Genomic DNA, 20,122 nt, shown 5'->3' on the forward strand with positions numbered 1-20,122 from the left:
GATGTTGTTTCCCCAAGAGGCCTGCCTTACGCCGCGCGCGAAGAAACCTACACGCGCGTACACGACAAATTGGTTCCAGGCGCACATTTTATCGGAGGTACTCAACTAAACTCAAACGCAGAACATTCACGGGCGACTCAAGTTTACAGCAATCGGATGCTTATGCGACGTTATCAGATTTGTTGGAACCTGATAACATGGATACACGCATGGTTTCAGCGACAAAGTATAGCTTCACATTGGTATACACGCCCTTTTTGAGAATTCCCAGTTTGTGTAAAAATGCACTTCTTAAACTGACTGGCATTAAAGTCCACGGTTAAGGGTTATGAGCTACAATGCGCTTTTTGGCAGCGCGTGTAACTTGCGATGAATGCGCAGAGCAAGCGTCAAGCACGTATAAAGGCACGAAGCTTGTCCGTGTGTCCTATCACTATTAAGCATTGGGCAACATCAACCTCCGCGGACAGACGTCACCGTGCGGTCACTTGGAATCTGTGCTTAAAGGAGAAAGAAAAAGAGAGGGAAAGACGGGAAGGTTAGCTATTGTAAATCCCAGCTGGCTACCCTGGGGTGGGGAAAGGAGGTAAATGGAATTAAAGGTGATAGGAGGAGTGACAAATAAAAAGAGAAACAAAATCAGTGCACCCACAAACGTAGAGCAACGCGTTAAAAATCATCCTGTGTTAGACACGGTCTGGACCAGTCTTCGAGTATTAGTGCTTCGAGATTGTGTGCTACACACTAGAGCGCGCACTGTTCTGAACAGGGTGGAAGCAGGAGATGACGCAAAAAAAAAAAAGGAATATTTACAATGGCCCGTCCCGTGCAATTATTCGCTGTAGTCGCCCTTGATACAACCCATCCGCCGCTGCATATGGCTCAACACGAAAGCCAACCGCAAGGAAACAATGGCTCCAAAACTTCCAAGAAAAGGTGGCACTTGTGGCACAATCCCTATCGCACTTGTTAAGCAGAACATATGCCACAATTAAGTCTCTTCTCGAGACTCACGTTATACACCACAAGTTCCCTGGATGTCCCCACTTCTCTCACTGCCAGCAACACAAAAGCAGCAGCGAACTAAATTTGAAAACAGGGAAGCCTACAATTATTCTTTAACGGAGAATCCGACGTTTTCGGGCCGATCCGGCTTTCTCATTTCAGGGGTGAGATTGTGTCAGCAGATGTAGCTTCACTCTCACATTCAGAACCTACACTACGAGACATTTTTTTTTTTTTTTACCTTCCCAACCAGACCTTCAGGAGCGAACGACTCACTCGCCCTGAACACGGATGACGAACATGGCGTATATAGCCTCCTGATTGAGCGCATTAGAAAGTCGCTTCATCTGGACAACTCCACCACTAAGACTCCGAAAGATTCCATAATAAATGTTTCTCTCTCTCCGCACTGGGACGTCCGGCGCATTTTTCTTTACTTGCGCAAGCTATACTTATAGCGTTGGTACTTCTGCATGAAGCATCTTGTCTGAAGCCTCTTGTACTGAATTTGAATTCTGGCGTGTTACGTGCCAGAACCACGATTTGATTATGAGGCACGCTGTAGTGAGGGGCTCCGAATTAATTTTGACCACCAGGAGATCGTTAACGTGCCCCTAATGCACGGGACACGGGCGTTTTTTTTTTTTCATTTTTTTTTTTTCATTTCTCCTCCATGGAAATGCGGCCGCCGAGGCCGGGATTTGATACCGCGACCTCGTGCTTAAGCAGCGCAACCCGCTGAGCCGCCGCTGCGGGTTAAGCCTCTTGTGTGTTTTATGTGTCTACGAGATGTTTAATCATGCAATATTTTGCGATAGCAAGCTATGTCGAGCGTTTGCACATGTCTCGTGTCATTTAGGTCTGAAGCCTCTTGTCTGTGATATGTCTAATTCCATACTCACAACGAAACAAAAGCTAGGCGCAGCAAGACGCAGAAGTGTGCACCGATTAATCGGACGCGCCTTGACAAACACCGAGTGTTTGTCAAGGCGTGTGGTATCCGTGTCTCCTTGCTTGCTAGCACAACCTCGACGTCAACGTGTATACCTTTGACGTGCATGCACTTGAAGCGGCGATTGATGAGCAGCAGCACGTAGTAGTCAAATGCTACATCAGTGAATCTGTGTGCAAGAAAACCTAAGCTTGCTATCGCACTGTCCTTTGTATCTAGTTGTTATGCAATGAGCCTCAATTTTTATTTCTTATATTATAGACGAAAGCTGCCAAGACAGCTTTGCCCTATGATGCGCGGTAGGAGTGGCAAAGATGTCACCGGAGAAGCCGGCCCAACGACTCTGCGTCGCGAGTTCTCCGGGAAGCTAGACGCTGTTTAGTTTGCGCCGATTCGTCACGCTCGGCGGCGAGACCTGCCGGGAAGGGGAATCGGGCTGCGCAAGTCGAGCCGCCTCGCTTGGTGGTTGTGTATTCGCGGCGGACGGACAAGGTGACCGCAAGCAAGGAGAACACGACGGTGGCTAGGAGACACGCAAAACAAGCAGCCCCGGAAGGGGCTCACAAGTAGGCTCGCTGGTGACTTGCGTTGTTCGGGCTTCAATTTCTTTTTGTCTTTGTCGTTCCTTTGTTCTTCCGCAAAGAGCTGCGCCGCATAGCATCCGCTTTGGACAGCGAATCATGCTCTACCATAGCGTTACGGAGAACGCTCATGGACAACGAAACAATGAAAGACTCTGCCTACACTCAAGTTCACGTGGTGATATAGCATTCAACGCGAACACGTTTTTAAATGGGACACTAAAGAGAGATGTCACGTTACACGGGAGTGTTTAACTTTATTTCTGCAATACCAGTAACGTCAGTCACATAAGCATGCGCCACAAGCGTAAGAACAAAAAGATTGCTAGCGACTGCACCTTGAAGTCCACACACTAGCCTGTCAGGACGTCACAGATTGGAAAGTGTCAGTTCGGCACTATGTAACAGCTTATCGATGAACAAGAACTACATGACATTCTAAATGAACCGAATAGTCAACAAGGAGACTCATGAGAAAATTTTTCTGCGACAAGCTGGTCCAGAAACGCAGGAATATCTTGAAGTCCACATAGTCACAGTAACGAATTGACGCTGCGGCTCGCATCTGAAATTCAATTTCCCCCATTTTCTCCGCTGGTAACCGGCCTTTTCTTGCCAAGTAAACTAAAGCTCTTCGAAAAATACTTGACCAGGTTTCTTCATTTTTGCTATTTATTGTTCCCTTAAGGACGCACGACCGGTCTATAGCTTCAACCTGCCACCTGAAGATTTCTAAAGAAAAACCGCTTCATCACCTACCCCAAGCATGACCTAAAAGTGCACTATACCTGTAATATGCACGCTATACATGCGCGCGGTTCTTGCCACATCGACTCAGGCAATGTCGCACTTTCAGGCGCAAGTGGCGGAGCGGATAATTCGCGGATGTCATGGCGAATATTTATTATGCATGTCACGAGAGGAGTGTTGTAAGGAGAGCGTAGTTGTATAGGTATAACACGTGTACAGCCCGTGTTTACATGCCGCATGTTCTTGTTTTTCAGTTTTTTTCTTGGCCTTGCAAATCCCCACATAGTCTAGACTCCCCCCCAATCTTATGGTAAAAATGAAACGCTCATGCCGATCGCCTATTAAGCATTCTTATGGGCAGAGTTAGGGGCACACGTCATAATCCCTCAATCCCTGCAACCTGAAGCATAAATACCTCCACAAATGTTTCTTTTTCTTTTTTTGAAGGCCTGCCACTTAATTTTAAGAAAGGAGGCTCAGACAAGAGGCGTTTCAACATAGTAGTATACTGTTTTCGGATAAGGGGACAGTGAGCATGTTGAAGTGCAATTAATGATAATTCGAGGAGCGATGAGTGTTTGGATTATTCATCCCTGTGGCTATTAACGGTCCATGTTTGCGAACGCTGTCATATTTATGGACAGGCGCGCGCTGTTTATGACTAAGTCGAGGAACCTCTCCTGGTCTCATGCGCCATCTCCAATGAACAGCGGTTGACGCTGAGAGAGAGAGAGAGAGAGAGAGCCATTCCTGATTCGCATCATCACTTCTTCTGCCAAGAAGACTGAAGTGCACAATATCGCACGACTCTGTGCTATAGCTTCTGCAAATTCCTCCTCCCTGACCTGAGGGAGGCGGCGTATACACTAAAGGAACGATTCAGTGCGAAACAACAGAGAAAAGAAAAAAAGCGCTTCTTCAGGTGCGGGGTTTGAGATTGCAGCCCGGAACAAGGTCAATGATCAGCGCTGGCACGCGTACGGCTACGTGGTCGCGCATTCAGCGCACAATAGTATAACGTCATATGGGACACAGCCCCCATACACTATATGGTCGTGCGCCCTACACGAGTGAAAACTGCAACCGCACGAGGCCGAGCTATAGCTATGCAGGCAGAACGCCCCGCCGGCGACAAGCGCGAGATGTGAATGCTTTATACGTGCGCGCTGTAGGTCGACTGGCGAACAAAAGAACAGAAAGAGATCTCATTTCGGGTCTTCCACATAGACGAGAATGAAGGCGGGGGGGGGGGGGGGGGTGATGCTGGAGGAAGAGGAGGAGAACGTGCCGTTGTTATAGCTGCGCCCAGGTGCGTCACACAGGAGAAAAGAATCGGGCGCGCGCGCGCTTCTCACGACGACGAAGCGCGCCTGCAGCGAGTCTGACATCTTTTGTGCGTCGTTTCACGTCGTCGAGTCGGAGAAGTGCAGCCCGTCGGCGCCTTCATCGCGTTTGTCTGCTCTCCGTGGCTTAGTGCGTGCATTCTTTCTTTTCGCCCGGGCCCCGTTTGTCTTTTCTTTTTGCCCTGTTTGAAGTTGGTCGGCTGCCGCGGGTCACAGCCTTCGCACTTGAGCGCGGAAATGCTTTGCGCAGCGCAAGGCACTCGTCTTTCGCCGACTTCTTACAACGCTCGCTGAAACGGCGAAAGGGCCTCTGGCTAGCCGGCCAAGGGCGGCGGGAAACGTTGCTGCAGCGTTTCCCCGTCGCCGACGCGTTACGATCGCAGCTTCGTATCCACGGCGCTGCTGCGATGAATTCGCGTTGCATGGTGCTCGCTGGCAGTCGACCCTGAGCTCCCTTGCTCGGTTTCGCGTCTCTGCTGGCTGGATTCACGTGAGCTAGAATTCACACACGCGGAGAAAACGAGAAAGACGTGGAGAGCATAAGCTCTTAGCACATCGATTTCTCGCCGTTCATCTCTGGTACTTTTCATGCAATCCTGAGTGAGGCGATCTCTTCTTTGCATGGAGAATATCATGCGCGTTGCGCTGCACCGTCACTCTAGCTATTTCACCGTTTCTTCTACGACCTCACCGCAGCAATACAAAACGCTCAGTCTTACCAGAGGTACAGCTAGTGGGAAAGAGCACGAAATAATGGCGTGTACGAGCAGCACGATGACGTAGGAATTTCATTTGCAACTGAAGAGATTGCAACGGGGAAACAAAGTGATGAAGCTATATACGAAAACTATAGCTGCCCAGGATTACAATAGGAAGCATCTTCGGCGCGACTGACGACAACAGATACTACCGATTATATCGAAGCTGTTGACTCCAATTTACAATGTCCGAATAGCCCACTCTGGCACGGGACAATTGTAACCGCGATTCCATAGTACGCCGCCGTCGGCACTCCGCGACAATGCAACACAGTTCGCTCCTGGACGCAAGCCTTATCGCGGCGTCGGCGATGCGAAACCGAAGGGGGACGAATACGAGTCCAGCATATATGAGACCACGTCCTCATTTAGACCGTGTGAATGAGAAAGGAGCCCCGAGCTCAGCGGACATCGACGACAGCAACAACTACATGAACCAACGATGTTGATTAAGATGTCATTGCTGCATGAGAGAAAGAAAGGCGAGAGAGCAATTCAAAGGCGCAAAGAAGAGGAGAGCGATCAGTGCTGGAAGACGGCAGTGCAGAAAGCTGGGCGCATCACGTCGCCGGGCCTGTCGCGCCAAATGCATTGCGAAATATGTAGGCAAAGACCGGCAAATACCGGCACCTGGCTGAAACAGAGAGTTTTTATGAAGCACATGTATGTAGTTTACCGATGGTGCCACGGGGCAAAGCGCCGACCTGAAACATCATACACGCCTCGAGTTTCAACAGATTCGGCGAAAGCGTGCAGCTCTTATACACATCTCGAAATGTTGCACACTGTTTAGGAACATGTGCGCCACCGTTGAGCGACCCTTACTTACTGCTGGTGTTCCTCAAGACGTTGACATTCATCAGGAGAAATTGCGCTGTGAAATAAACTGATGAACAATGAAACAGATGTTTCGATTAACGCTGCGATTAAGCCAAGAAATCCTCTACAAAAAAAAAGCGATATCTAAAAGGAAATATGCAGACATGGTCACATAAGTACACGTATGTCATGCTGCTTTCGTATACCATTCACGGAAGCGGGTACGAAGACCTGGGGCCGTATTGTGCAATTTTTTCCCCGTTTTCCGTTCTTTTTGTTCTTTGATCGTCAATGGCTGAAATGATGTCACGTCTTCGTCATCGCTGATATTGGCCACTGGCTGCGATGACATATAGAAAATGAATAGAATCGAAAGAAAAGATACCTTACTTAATATTCGGCCCCTGGCTTCCGTCTTCCATATAGCTTCGCGCTGCTCTCAGGTGAATGACAATCATTCCTTTATACATGAAAGTATATCTCCGCGTAGCGGATTTCTGATTGGCTTTCCCGGGGTTGGCGTGGCTGCCTGGCTGCTGTTGGGTCTGTCGCTATCTTCGCGGATATATTTGTGGTTTTATATACAAAAGTTATATGTGCGCCGAATGAAAGTACCATGCAGTGAACAGGCTTATCTAACCCTTGTATGCTGAACAAGCACGCAAACCTCTGTTCCTCGTAAGTAATAGTAGTAATAATAATAATAATAATAATAATAATAATAATAATAATAATAATAATAATAATAATAATAATAATAATAATAATAATAACACAACAACAACAACTTCCTATAAAACCTGGACATAGAATGTCGGCTTACAGGCACCCCTGAAGCGCACCGATCTGTTAATGGAATGTTTAATTACATTTACCGGACTCTTTCAGTTACTTTATTTTCTCTGATTTGACCATTCGGTACTTGCCGCTGGGTGTGTGCCCGTTCATGGCCAATCCTGGCTATTTTTCCCTCGACAAGATAGAAAGTATGCATAGAAAGGCAGGGAGGTTAACCAGATGTAGTTGCGGTAGGCCACCCTGCATGGGGGGAAGGAGTAGGGGGATGAAAAGAGAAAGAGAGTGGAAGGGGGAGGGAGAGAGAGAGAGAGACGAGCACAAACAAACCACGTACACTGTATACCGGTAGGAGGCGGCTTTCTTAAAGTCCATCGTGAAGGCCCGTAGACCGCAGGAACCATAGTAGCGCGGATAAGGCCTTCTGCGCGGATGTTCTTTGGGAGCACTGACCCAGAGCTTCCAGTTCTGATAGGGGACAGTTGTCCAACTGGTCCATCACTTTGCACATCACTTGCCTCGACGAGCATATAATGCATCGCGTTCGTCCTTGTGATATCCCCGTGTATATATACGTCTCACACTACGCATCCGCCTGAATTGGAATTCGCGTTTCGGCATAGTTTGTGAACGATGCAGTGCTCAAACATAAAAATATTGCATGCACAATAAAGTTAATTGCGACCTTTGTGGTGGATAAACATCCACTTTCCCTAAGATTACAGGTTACACAGGATGAAAGGAAACACAACTGTACGCATCGCCGTTAATTGCATAACATTTAATCAACCGCTTCACTAAAGGTTCGCATCACATAGACTCTAACATATGCGTTGGATCTGCTTTTTCTTTTTGTTTTCAGAAACAGAAATTAATTGCCTGCAAAAAAAAAAAAAAGAAAAGAGGATGGTAATGACGCGAATGACACCTTAGCCGGTCTTTTAAAAAAGCATTCGAATAGCCGGTGTTTTATAATTATAGCGATATCGATAGGGGTGCGTAACAAAAATGTTATCTTTTTGGTGTTGTTATTTTCTGCAACAAGCGAGGCCTATACCGGGACTTAGACGTTGGGGGAAAAAATGTAAGTAGGGCGGAAGCGAAAAGTAAAGCTTATACAGAGAGACGATTACCTTGCGTTTAGACTATATATATTGTGTCGCAACGCCTTTGCCGGAGGGGACGAGAGTGCCGCTCGGTGGGCGACGGCAGATAACCAAGAGGGATCGCTGCGCTCAAGGTGTGCACCAAGGCAGCTGATTCATCACTTACTTCCTCGCTATTTTTATCAGTGTAACTAAAGGAGTTACACCAAACAGGCGTCGTGGTCGGCCTTCCAGGCAGCAAGAGATTAAAAAAAGAAAAGACTAGACTAGAAACTGTCTTCACGCTCTGTCGCCTCGGAGATGTACGTGGCAGTGTCACACAGGGGCTCTGCTGCACGCGGTCCAACGCGACTGCTTCGGTAACTTGAAAAATGACATGTGCATGTCTTTAAACCAAAGCAGCCAGGTCCCGACTCATGGGCACGGCAGACGTCCCGCTTCGACGACCGTGGTCCAGCCGTCTTGACGGCACTGCGTTTCGTCCCGCCGTAATGCGGGCTGAGGCTTTTAAACTTGTTATCTTAACCGCCTCGCAATAACGAATGTCGTGTCTACCGCCAACGCCAAGTTCGAGTGAAGCTTGGTGCCAGCGAAACGTGCGCCCAGCTGCAATTATCCGCAACGTGTATGTGTATATATATATATATATATATATATATATATATATATATATATATATATATATATATCAGAAGAGAGAGAGAGAGAGGCAGCTGTGACGGTGACTTTTCTTTCCGCTTATTCACCATTTAAAAAACAAAGCTAGAAAGCACGGGTGCCAGCTGCGAGAGAAGGCGCCTGATTCAGCCGCTAACTGATCACGTGGCCTAAATGTAGAGGCACAGCGGAAGCGCATAATGTGATACATACCTGCACGCGCACACGAATTTGAATTTTCAGGAAATAACAGTTATGTGTTTAAAAAAAAACGAAACTATAGGTTCTGAAAGCAAACCAATACGCAAAGTTAATGCCCAATGTACTAGAGTAGTTATAAAATACATCCGAATTAATCTGGCGTCCATTTATACATATATTATAGTGGAAACAGGAGAACAGTCTGGTGTTTCCTATATTGTACACACCAGTGCACTCTGATGTTGCTTGGCGCATGTGCACACCACCGTGGTCAGGTGCTGCCTGGTGTTCCTGTTCGTTCATACTCGTTTTGCTCTTGTCCTGTCTCCTATAAGGCTATGCAGCGCTGTTTCGGTGCGACCAGTGTTGGAAGCTGTTGGGTATCTTTTGACAAGCCTGTATGTTGGATCATATAAGCTACACGGATGTCTTGAGCGTAAAACTATTCGCAGAAAAGTTACTCTTACGGGGGCCGCTATTTTAATCATCTCGCTAGATTTCTTTCTTTCTTTCTTTCTTTCTTTCTTTCTTTCTTTCTTTCTTTCTTTCTTTCTTTCTTTCTTTCTTTCTTTCTTTCTTTCTTTCTTTCTTTCTTTCTTTCTTTCTTTCTTTCTTTCTTTCTTTCTTTCTTTCTAAAGTTTCAACTACAGCGCATATCAGCTGTCGTGCATGCCTGCCAAGCGCAGCAATGTGATTGCGCTTCCTCTAGAAACCTCGGGCCGACTTCGCAAAGCTTTGTGTTCGTGTGTGCTCTTTTCCATTGGCCAGCCACCATCGCTATGATATATATAGCATCATGATTGGCTGAAGTTTTCTCTCAAGAACAATTCTAGTTTAAGAGCTTTTTCTGAATACGGGCCTCGTTCCTATGGATCATTTCGCGTGATCAGGCGCCGTGAAGGATACACAAGCTGTCTTTCCGTTCCATGCTATTAGTTCGCGGCAAACATAAGTCGGCAACGACGCTCCATTAGCGCCTTCACACCGCGGCCCCAGAGGATCGCCGGGCGTCATGGCAAGCGCAGTCACTGCTGGAGCTCCGAATCTCGAAACGGCATGCCCGCTGCCGATGATGGCACGCTCTGCCACAGGAACGACAGAAAGTGACCACAACATGCCAGACAGCCTCCGCACTTATTTCGCACGCTGCACAGCGCGTAGTATAGTAGTACTGGTAGTACTATATAATACATGTTCTCAAACGAAACGAGGTCGGCCGGGGACGCGCGATGCGTATAGATTTAAAAGCGGGTCGGAAAGCCGCGGCAATCGCCTCGCATGTATAGCCTGAATATATTCGCCACGGCTTTTCTCGGATGAGCAGGTCGCGGTTCCGCGATGTGCGATTGCACGGCTGTGCTGCGCGCGAGTGTCATTAAAGGCAACGCGGCAATCAAAATGCGCGCGCGCGCGAGGCCGTATCCGCGAGAGACGAAAGGCGTGATAATACGCACGCTGCCGGGCCCGTTACAAGCAAGGCGACGAGGCAACTGGTGCGGAACGCGGGAGGAAATGCATCGCATAGCCGCGCGAGACGACGATGTGTGCGAGCGGCCAGCGAGACTGCAGCGAAAAGAAGCCAATCCCGCCAATCGTGGACGTGTTTCGTCACGGTCGATGGGCCGGCGTCCAGCTGGTGGCACGGAGACGCGGTTTTGGCGCTGGACTTGTCGTCCTAAAATATCGGTGGAGCGTTCGGCAGAGGCCGTAATAGAGCGTGAGGCGAAACCTTCAGGAAGCGACGAACCAGTGTACAGTTACGTGGCCGCTCGACCTAGATTATCAGACAATGAAATAGCTTTGCCGGACGTGCAGACAGCCACAAAAGATTACGGGACGCGGGTTTGATGGCTAAGTGCATTTGTGCTCTGTTAAGGCATGACGCGCCTAATTTAATGGATCACCGTTTAGGTCACAAGAATTACTACAGGTTGAAACTTTTGATGAGAGAATATATGTTCCCAGGCTGCGGGAATTACGCGAATATCGTGTCCCCTGAACTTTTGTTGCTGGCTGTACTTGTGATTACATATATCTCCGAGAGCAATGTTGCAGGAAAGACCCAAATTTGCATTCAAGAGGGCATATGCAGCGGCTCAGCGTGCACTTCGAACGTTTAAGTGTTCCACAATACAAGATATTCAGGCGAGAAATTATGCTTGGTATATGTTTACTTTTCAGGCAAAAAATCACTCACGACTTTTGGGATCCCTTATTGATCAGTACTAGCTGCGCACGCGTTGGTTGATGCGCGTGGAGTCAAGCGTTTTTGCTATTTCAGAAAGTAAAATATGCCTTATATAGGATCATGTATACATATATGATTCAAGTGTGACCACATAGAACAATAAACGTATGTTGTGTCGCCGATAAGTAGCGGCGGCTCAAATCTATTCAGCATTCAACCTCTGGTCTCGTCTACTGCTAGCCTCCCTTCTTCCAGCGAATATTTTTACTCCAGCAATCACTTCACGACAGTTGCACTTCTATAAACAATGGTCGGTGATCGAACGCGGCGGAACACAGCCGTGTCCTGTGTCTGTCTCCTCCCATGAAGTGACGAACGGACGGACGGACGGATGTGCATACGTTAAAAACGGCTGCAGGTCGAATCCAAGGTCTTGGCGGCAACCAGCACGCCAGCTAGTTTTTTATCTGCATTAAAGAAATCATCTGTGTCCAGAAAAGCGCTGCGACATTTCTTCATGTGAATTAGGTTGCATTTATATGTTAATGCCATCTCCGCTCTTTATATTTCTTGAAAGGCCTATATTTTCATTGCATTCATTTTCCGTGTATATGGGCGGCATCAAAGCAGTTACGTACGTGTGTAAAAGAGTATCTGTACACTGTTGCTGGCGTGTAAAGGGGCGCAGCCACACCGCCAAGCAGCCGATCTCAGTATAGCCTCTGGTGGCTTCTAGTTTCTTTCATCATCATTATATCTGAAGTGGCGTGTGTCAGGAATCTCGCTAGGCTAACGTCATTAAAGTACATTTCTTTCTGTCCTTTCTCGTAAAAATCATAGCGGTCTCGGAAAGCTGGTCGCGTATAGGGACACGTCTATAAGAGAACTTCTGGCACCCGCCGCGGACGCATCAATTCTCGAACGACGGGGTCAAGGGTCCTCCACATTTAGGACCCCGGGCTGTCTCAGGCGCTCCCCTGCGCTCCGCTTTGGTCTCACCGAGCTCGTCTTAGCCTACGCGTTAATTCGAGCCCGCCGCGAAGGGACGCTTCATCGGAGGTCGCCATCGGAGGAAAGCATCACCGAAGCAAAGGCCCGCAGGCCTGCATGCTGGGGTCTATGCGCGTGCCGCGCCCAGATCTCTTTCGCCCATGCCAGCGAGCAGGCGGTCGCAACGCTTCCCACACGCACCCGCTTCTCCGCAGCCTGACGGGCGGTCGACAAGGCGCGACACGCTGCTGCAGTGCAGCACGCACAAACGCAACACGCCTCGCCCTCAAGGCAAAGTGTCGCGCGCCTCTTTGGCGAGCGACCACATCGATGCCGTAAAAGGTTGCCTATCTTCTTAACGGCGCCGAGGAAACTAGGCCAAAGGCTTGCGCACGAATCACAATTTAAAAACATTTGAGAAATACATGTATATATCGCGTTTGACGATGGTTGTTCTTTTAGAGTATACATGTGATAGACGAAAATGATTTTATATATATATATATATATATATATATATATATATATATATATATATATATATATATATAATCATTTATATATATAGCCACAGTGGGATGCATAGACTTGCAAAGGCGTGCCGCAATAGCTCCGCCCATGTGACTCCTTTTAAAGTACGGGGATGAACCTGCCACCGGGTTAAACGCAGCGTGAGCGGCTCTGTCGCTACCAAGACAGATGAAGGCGAGCACAAGGAGAAGAGGTACAACGCTATAGTATACCACCTTATGAAGTTCCCCCCGTATGCCCACTGAACGTACTACATCAAGTGCTTCACGTGATCCAATGCATTGATAGTATAGGTGCGGTGATCTCGATCAGGTGGTGATTCTGTGTCTGCGCCCCCTTCTGTACCTCTCTCTCTGTTACTTTCCTATCTTTATACCTCCCCCTTTTCTCAGTGTAGGGTAGCAACCCGGATTTCCGTTCTGGTAAACCTCGCTGCCTTTCTACATTTTTGTGTCTGTCTCCCTCTTTACTATACATCAAACGATTGATGTACCGGTGCATGAATAAAGTAATACAGAAACACACTTGTTTCTGTGACTCTTTGGCAAAAGAATGCAAATAAACGATGCAACATGGGAAAGGGCCTGAAAATGAGGCTATGGGTCATAGCAAAATATGGCCATGTTGCTGCGTCTTCATCAATACGGGGTGTTTCAGTTAATTTGGGCCAAACTTTAAAAATATGCAAATTGTACTTAGCTAAATGGAATCAAGGTAATATTGTTTGCCGTCGCTTGGAGATACTCAGACTATTTTTGTATTCACCCTAATTAGATAATTAGTGATAATTAATTAATCAACTTCTCAATTATTATAGTTAGACGAAAAGTGTCAATGAGAAAATTGTAGAGTAATATGAGAAACTCCCGATACAGCTTTCTGGTGCTCAATACGTGCAACATAAAAGTGTTTTTCCGAGCGTGAAAGAAGCCCGCGAATATACTCAAAATTGCCGCGCAACTGGCCGCTCGAGGCACTTTGCCTCGAGCGGCTAGTTGATGCGGCCAGTTGATGACATGTTTCTATAGCTCAGATGTAAGACTAATCGCCGCGTTATTGATGTTCTACGGGGTGGTTAGTCTTACAGCTGAGCTATATTATTGATGCTCTACGGAAATTCAGAAAAAAAAACCGTGTATTTAGATTTAGGTGCACGTTAAATAATTAACCCCAGGTGGTTCACATTAACCGCAGTCTCCCACTACGGCATGCCTCATAATCAGCTGGTGGCATTGGCGCGAAAAACCCCATAATTTAATTTAATTTAATTTAATTTAATTTAATTTAATTTAATTGATGCTCTACGGATCGCTAGTTCCTAGTCAAGCTACGTACGTGCAGCTTTTTCCTCTGGCCACCTATTTTTGTTACAACATTGTATGCTGCTTACTGCAAAAATACATTTTACAACTGATTGAAAATTTTATTTTTCAGTGCGATATACACGCACAACAACAAAAAAGACACAGTCACGAATCAAACAAGCATACACTAGTAAAACAGCACTTTTTTTTTTTGACGACGTTTATTCTGCGGAAGTATGAAATTGTCTCGAATAAAAGAGAAAGAAAGAAAGAAAGAAAGAAAGAAAGAAAGAAAGAAAGAAAGAAAGAAAGAAAGAAAGAAAGAAAGAAAGAAAGAAAGAAAGAAAGAAAGAAAGAAAGAAAGAAAGTATCTTCAACAAGTGCGCTTTGCATTCTTACTGTCATAAGTTTATCGCTGTTTGAAGTCATTCGATATTCTTTCTTTGACATCTTAAGGTATGCCACACGGGGGGAGTTGGTCACGGACCTAATATTTACAATATTCTGGTAAGACCATGCTCGCAGGTATAGGTCGGTAACACCCGCATCCCTGAGCTGCCACGGAAGGTTAATTACACTCGACTCCAAGGACGAACCGTGTGCAATAACGCGTGCGTCATCAAGACAGCGCCTGTCTCCGTTTTCTTTCCTCTTTTCGCTTCGCACGCTAACGCAACTAACCCGCGATGTCCCACCCATAATCTAAGAACAAAAGCGCGCGCCAGAAATACGATGAAACTTTTCCCGCCTCTGCTCACTGATTCTCAGAGGCGCAGGTGCGAAGAAGATACGCTTCGAGACGGGCGCGCGCGCCGCTCTCAGCCTTCGTAGGAGCGGAATCTCCGCGCCAGCATGCAAGGCCCGGAAAACAAGCAAAGCCCGATGATGCGTCGGGAGAAAGAGCGAAGCGCGCGCTTCATCGGAGGCCGAGGACGAACGGCGTTGGAGAGGCGTTTCCGCAGGCCGACGCCGCCACGGTGTCTAACGCGAGCGGGGCGACGAATACAGCGCAAGGCCGTCAGCAGAGTTTCGGCTTTATATTCAGCGCGCTATACAGTGCCGCGCGGCATCGTCCCTCGCTCGCGCTTGCTGTAGCGGCGGCCGCGCGCGAAATTTTTAGCCCCGCTCCAGCGGTGTGGCCGCCCCAGAATAGAGCAGCGCCGGGCTTGCGCCTCCGGCAGCCCTCTTCCTCCTCTTCCTCGCACAGAACTGCGCTGCTTCCCAGGTTGCTTTTAGTTTTTGCACCGTTTACGACGGGGGATGCACTTTGACGCATTCGCTACTTGGTAAAGGCTTTTGGCAGCAGATGCGCCGGCACGCGCGGAACAAGCATGCAGGAGGATCTGCGACTTGGGGAAGCGTCTTTTAAAGTCGGCGGCGAAGATGCAGACCCTCCCCTTCACCCCCTAGCGTGCGCTCCGTGCCAGGCAAGCAATTATAATCAGCAGATGTAGAGCAGATGATGACGTCACGACACTGTGGAATGAGCTAGGCGCTGGCTCCTGGACAAAGGGCTTCTTTCAGCGACGGGAGGACGTAACTATATATGCAGTTCACAAGTTGTATAGCCCATCGTCGCGATGAGATGAAGGCGTGAAGTACGCTTAGTGGGTGTACTCGGTTATGGGTGTTTTGCCTATGACGTGGTATTGGTACAAGTATATCCTCGGTTCTGTCTCTGTGAGAACGCCTGCCTTTGGCATCAGTCAGGTTGATGAAAGCTTACATATACCCTCCACGCTGATAACGCCAGGCCGGGGAAAAAAGAGTGCTTCAACTGTATAAGATATCTGGCGCGATAAAACATTGTCCATGCGAAAACTCAAATTAAATATTCTGCGAAGTCCTTGCGATATGATTCGAGTCTTTCGTAACAACCTCGCTATATAGGCATCCAGTACAATCTGTTTGTTAACTATTAATTAATTTATATTAATCAAGGTGTAACAAAAGGCTTCATACTAGGTCCCTTACTATTCTCCATTCATATTAATGATTTACCCACGTGTCTTAAGACTGCACATTGCATACTATAAGCAGACGATACTACCATCCCTTTGTGTGACAAATTTTTAACAACCTTACTCTTTAAATTAAACAATGAGCATGAACAGATTCTTGCATGGCGTTTTCCCAATAATTATAAATCCTAACAAAACTCAATTGATGATTCTCAATTCATGATGTATTGGCAGTATTTTTATCAACTATAGGATTTTATACTGACAATTGTATTTCATTTAAATTTTTTTTCTATGTTGTATTTTACGCGATTGTGTTTGTTTTACCTATCTTGATCGTCTTTCACACGCCTCTACATTGTTATGGTTAACCCAGGGTCCCGTTGCAGTCTTTGACATTAGGACCCTCGTTTGTATGTTATCTCTAACCCATTGAGTGTACTTAAAGAATACAAACTGAATCTAATAACCTAACCGAAATTATTATTAGAGGATGCTTTGGTCACATCATACGTGACGAGATCATCGCAACGACCAAACAAGCAGCTCAGTGTATCATACCGTCGTCCTTCTTCTTCTTCTTCTTTTTTTTTTTTTTTTTGAGACGTCAAATCGAGGAACCTTACAAATAGCCTGCGCACTTGCGTTTTAACTAACACTTGCCAACTCTATACAGCATAGTGCCAGCAAGTGTGTAGATGCTGCATAGCGCAGCGTTTTGCTTAATTCCGAAAAAAAAAAGAGGCTTTAGCGACGAGGACGAGTTAAGAGGGGACAACGACATCTGTTTCACGACTCGACCGTGAAAGCATAACACCGGGCAGACGTGCGCGCAAGTCGTGGATTCACCATTCCACAAATTTCTTAGACACGGCCGAATAAAACGTTTCCTCGAGAACCGCGCAGGCATACGATATTGTGCGAAAAAAAAAAAGTCAAAGCGGCAACGAAATGCGCAAGGACGTTTCCGCTTACGCGTCCGTGCTTCTCTCTTCGTGGCCTTCCTTTTATTCCTTTTGTTTCATGTGTCCAAGATTTTAATGCACTGCATTGCACAAATCCCGAAAAATAGACACAATAAAAAGTCGCAATTTCGCCCGAAAGTCGAAGCATCAATTGCGATAGCAAATTAGTAGAGAACTATACGGAGTAAGGATAGCAGTTTTATCGGCTGTATAAACTTGGACACATTCGCTTACTAACTGAATTAACAAGTATGGTGTCAGAGTGCACAAGCAAACATGAATTGATCACACTCGATGACCGCAGACAACCACTGTCAAAACGCTGGCGTGGGCAAGCGCGCCAGCAGCAGCGAATGAAGGTATACGTGCGGTCTATCGCTTCAACGGGAACTGAGCGGCGAAAGCTCAGCGCATACAAAGGTAAGAGCCGTGTAGAGATCGCTTTCAAGATACGGTGCGCGCGACAGCCTGCAGCCGCGAAAAGTACAAGTACGAAGTTGCTGGCAGAGTAGAAGCCAAACCCCCTCCCTCCCGCGCTGCCTTCCCGCTTTCCTCAATTGGCGTGGGAGATCACAGTTCCCTTTGCGCCCGGTCGCAAGATATGCATTTGGTGCCGCAGCACAACGTCACCCCCCTCCCCCCACGGCCTTTCGCGAAACGGAAGACGTCGAGCTTGCTCTCCGCCGTGCGTTCGCTCCTCGCGAAAGCTGTGCGTCCTTCGTGTGCTTTCACGCGCACACACAGCGCGCGGCAACGATTTTATCGCCCTTGGACTTTACACGGAACCTCACGGCGACGATGACGGCGACGTCGACGACAGAAATCCGCTTGGAGTGTCGATATAATTGCTATCGCAATAAAACGCAGGTTAACTGACTTGTATGAAGCAATTGCTAAGAGAACGACGCACCTCGTCAACAACTCCCCACCTAAAGAAACACCTCGACGGCGTCTGCAAGACCACTCGCACACACGAGTACATTTGATACATGCGTGCCATTATAAACATCTCCCCTCCCCCACTTTTCCTCTTAAGTTTCCCAAGCCTCGAGATTAAGCCCCGAGATTAGCAGTTTTAGGAGTCTCATGTTCTACCGTGAACCATCCGGACACGTTTCAAATTACGATGAAAATTGAACGGTATCCTTAAAACTGCCTTTTATATGTAAAGTTACTTTAATTTACTACGAATATTTTCGAAATTCCAGCTTTCTCAGGCGACTTTCCAACTGCTTATGTAGTCATTTTAGGGTGAGTCACTGTATTTCGATCATGCCCTACCATAAGACACCAGAGAAAATAGGGGCAAACGAATGAAACAATGCTCTAGAACAACTGCACCTAACAAGTTCGCGCGCGCGTGCGCGCGTACGTGCGTGTGTGCATGCGTGTGTGCGTGTGTGAGTGTGCGTGTTTTATTTTATTTCGTTCCCTTGTCAGCAAGGGGCCACATTGTCATCATTCTAATCAATAAAAGGAATCAATCAATTATTTGTGTCTATATTGCTATGGCTAAGAAAAAAGAAAAAGACCGAACGGAACTTGTCCACTTCAGCGACCTTATACTTCCAACGCAGTGATTTGCATCAAGGACGGGACTCATACAGCACAATTACAGGCCAAATTTGATATGACTCGTTATTCGGCACTGGAGGAATCTGTCGTTCGCGTTCAATCACAGGAATTGCGTCGCATTAATTCAGAAGTGTAGTATTGATTACTCACCCTTTACTTTGCTGTCTGGACGACGATCGAGCGTGTCACAAAACAGCGTTCTTTAAGTAACCTCCTTCAATATGTCCGAAAGCGCCAAGATTAATTAGTTCTGCGCATGCTTTGCGCATGCCCTGTCCCAAAGAGCATGCGGAGCACGTTGTGGTAACAACAAGGTCAGCGAACACGCACACCATGTTTACGTTCGTTTTCTTTTTTTAAACAGTATAGATGTGCAAGTTCAATGCGCTAAAGCATGGCTCTGTGGTTTTGTGTGCATATAGCGCTGCCGCACGGATGCCATTCGTATACTATATATATTACCAAACGTGAACTCACGTGGCGAAGGCTCGTAGGTGACGCAGGCACCGTATAGATCTCTTGCCGGGTCAAGATACGGCGGCTCGGATCCCTCAGAAATGGCAGCTCACCACAGGTCACACTGAATCTGTTGGAAAAAGTGCAGCGTTCAAGTCCGCGCTAAAACCGAGGGGGGAGGGGAGACATAGAGAGAGAGAGAAATAAAAACAAAGAGAAGAATAGGAAACAAAACGCAAGCTGACGAGCGTGGGATTACGTATTTATAATGGTTTAGTATGACAGCGGTCTTTTCAAGGTGTTATTCCGCACTGGGTCTACTGCCGTGTCGTCACTGTTATGATATATGAATAGATTATACCCACAATTTAGATCATTCATTTCCCAGTGTCTGTCTCTTCAGGTACTATCGACCAAAAACGTTTACGGACCACGGGATCTCAGAAAACGCTAAATATCCGAGCAGCCTAATGTAGCCAGTAAAACCGTACATCACATGCAATGTTGTTCGCATATACCAGTAGAGGCTGGAAATGGGAATACCAGGCTGCCTTTTGAGGCTGCGGAGGTATTCAGCTTTTTGTCAGATCCCTCGGTCCGTAAAATGTTTTGGTCGATAGTACATACATGTAGGCATCCCCTTCAGAACGTTTTTGACAGTGATAAGCTAATATACGCATAAAGGAACGGCTAAATGAATATATATATATATATATATATATATATATATATATAACACCAAAACAAGGCTTGAGTGTTAAAGAAGCTACTACTGGTGCTTTCCTGAAAAAAAAAAAAGTTGGAGCAACCACATCGAAAGTGCCTCACGCGTACTGTCGTCGCGGCGTCGCTATGACTACTTCAGTGGGTGTATAGTCACACCTTATGTCACGGTGAGAGTGGCGCTTGTCTGCAGTCTCGTTTAATTTATCCATGCGTGGCCACTCTCCATCGTGAGTATACGTGGGATTTGGGCAGCGAAACTTCGGGACCGCCACTGCGCCTGCTCGCTGTCGTTTTTACCGCAATATCACAAATTAACAAATTTACAGTGCAGTATCCGGACCGCATCTCAATCGCCTATACTAAAGAACACATGGTGCGTTCTCTACCGCATCTGCGTCGACTGCACTGCGGTTTCTCGGCGACTGCAGTGCGTCGTCGTCCAGTGCATGCGCCAGCACG

General features: G+C 47.0%; 1 protein-coding gene across 1 annotated transcript in view; it reads right to left on the reverse strand.

Moving 5' to 3' along the window:
• LOC119442945 (dnaJ homolog subfamily B member 6) overlaps positions 1-19,067 on the reverse strand; it is a 117,613-nt gene extending 98,546 nt beyond the window's left edge. The window contains exon 1 of the mRNA XM_049662468.1: positions 18,959-19,067. The gene's annotated coding sequence lies outside the window, so the exon portion shown is untranslated. The remainder of the gene's footprint in view (positions 1-18,958) is intronic.
• Between the last annotated feature and the right edge of the window lie 1,055 nt (positions 19,068-20,122).

Source organism: Dermacentor silvarum, chromosome 2, assembly GCF_013339745.2.
Source record: "Dermacentor silvarum isolate Dsil-2018 chromosome 2, BIME_Dsil_1.4, whole genome shotgun sequence".
NCBI lineage: Eukaryota > Metazoa > Arthropoda > Arachnida > Ixodida > Ixodidae > Dermacentor > Dermacentor silvarum.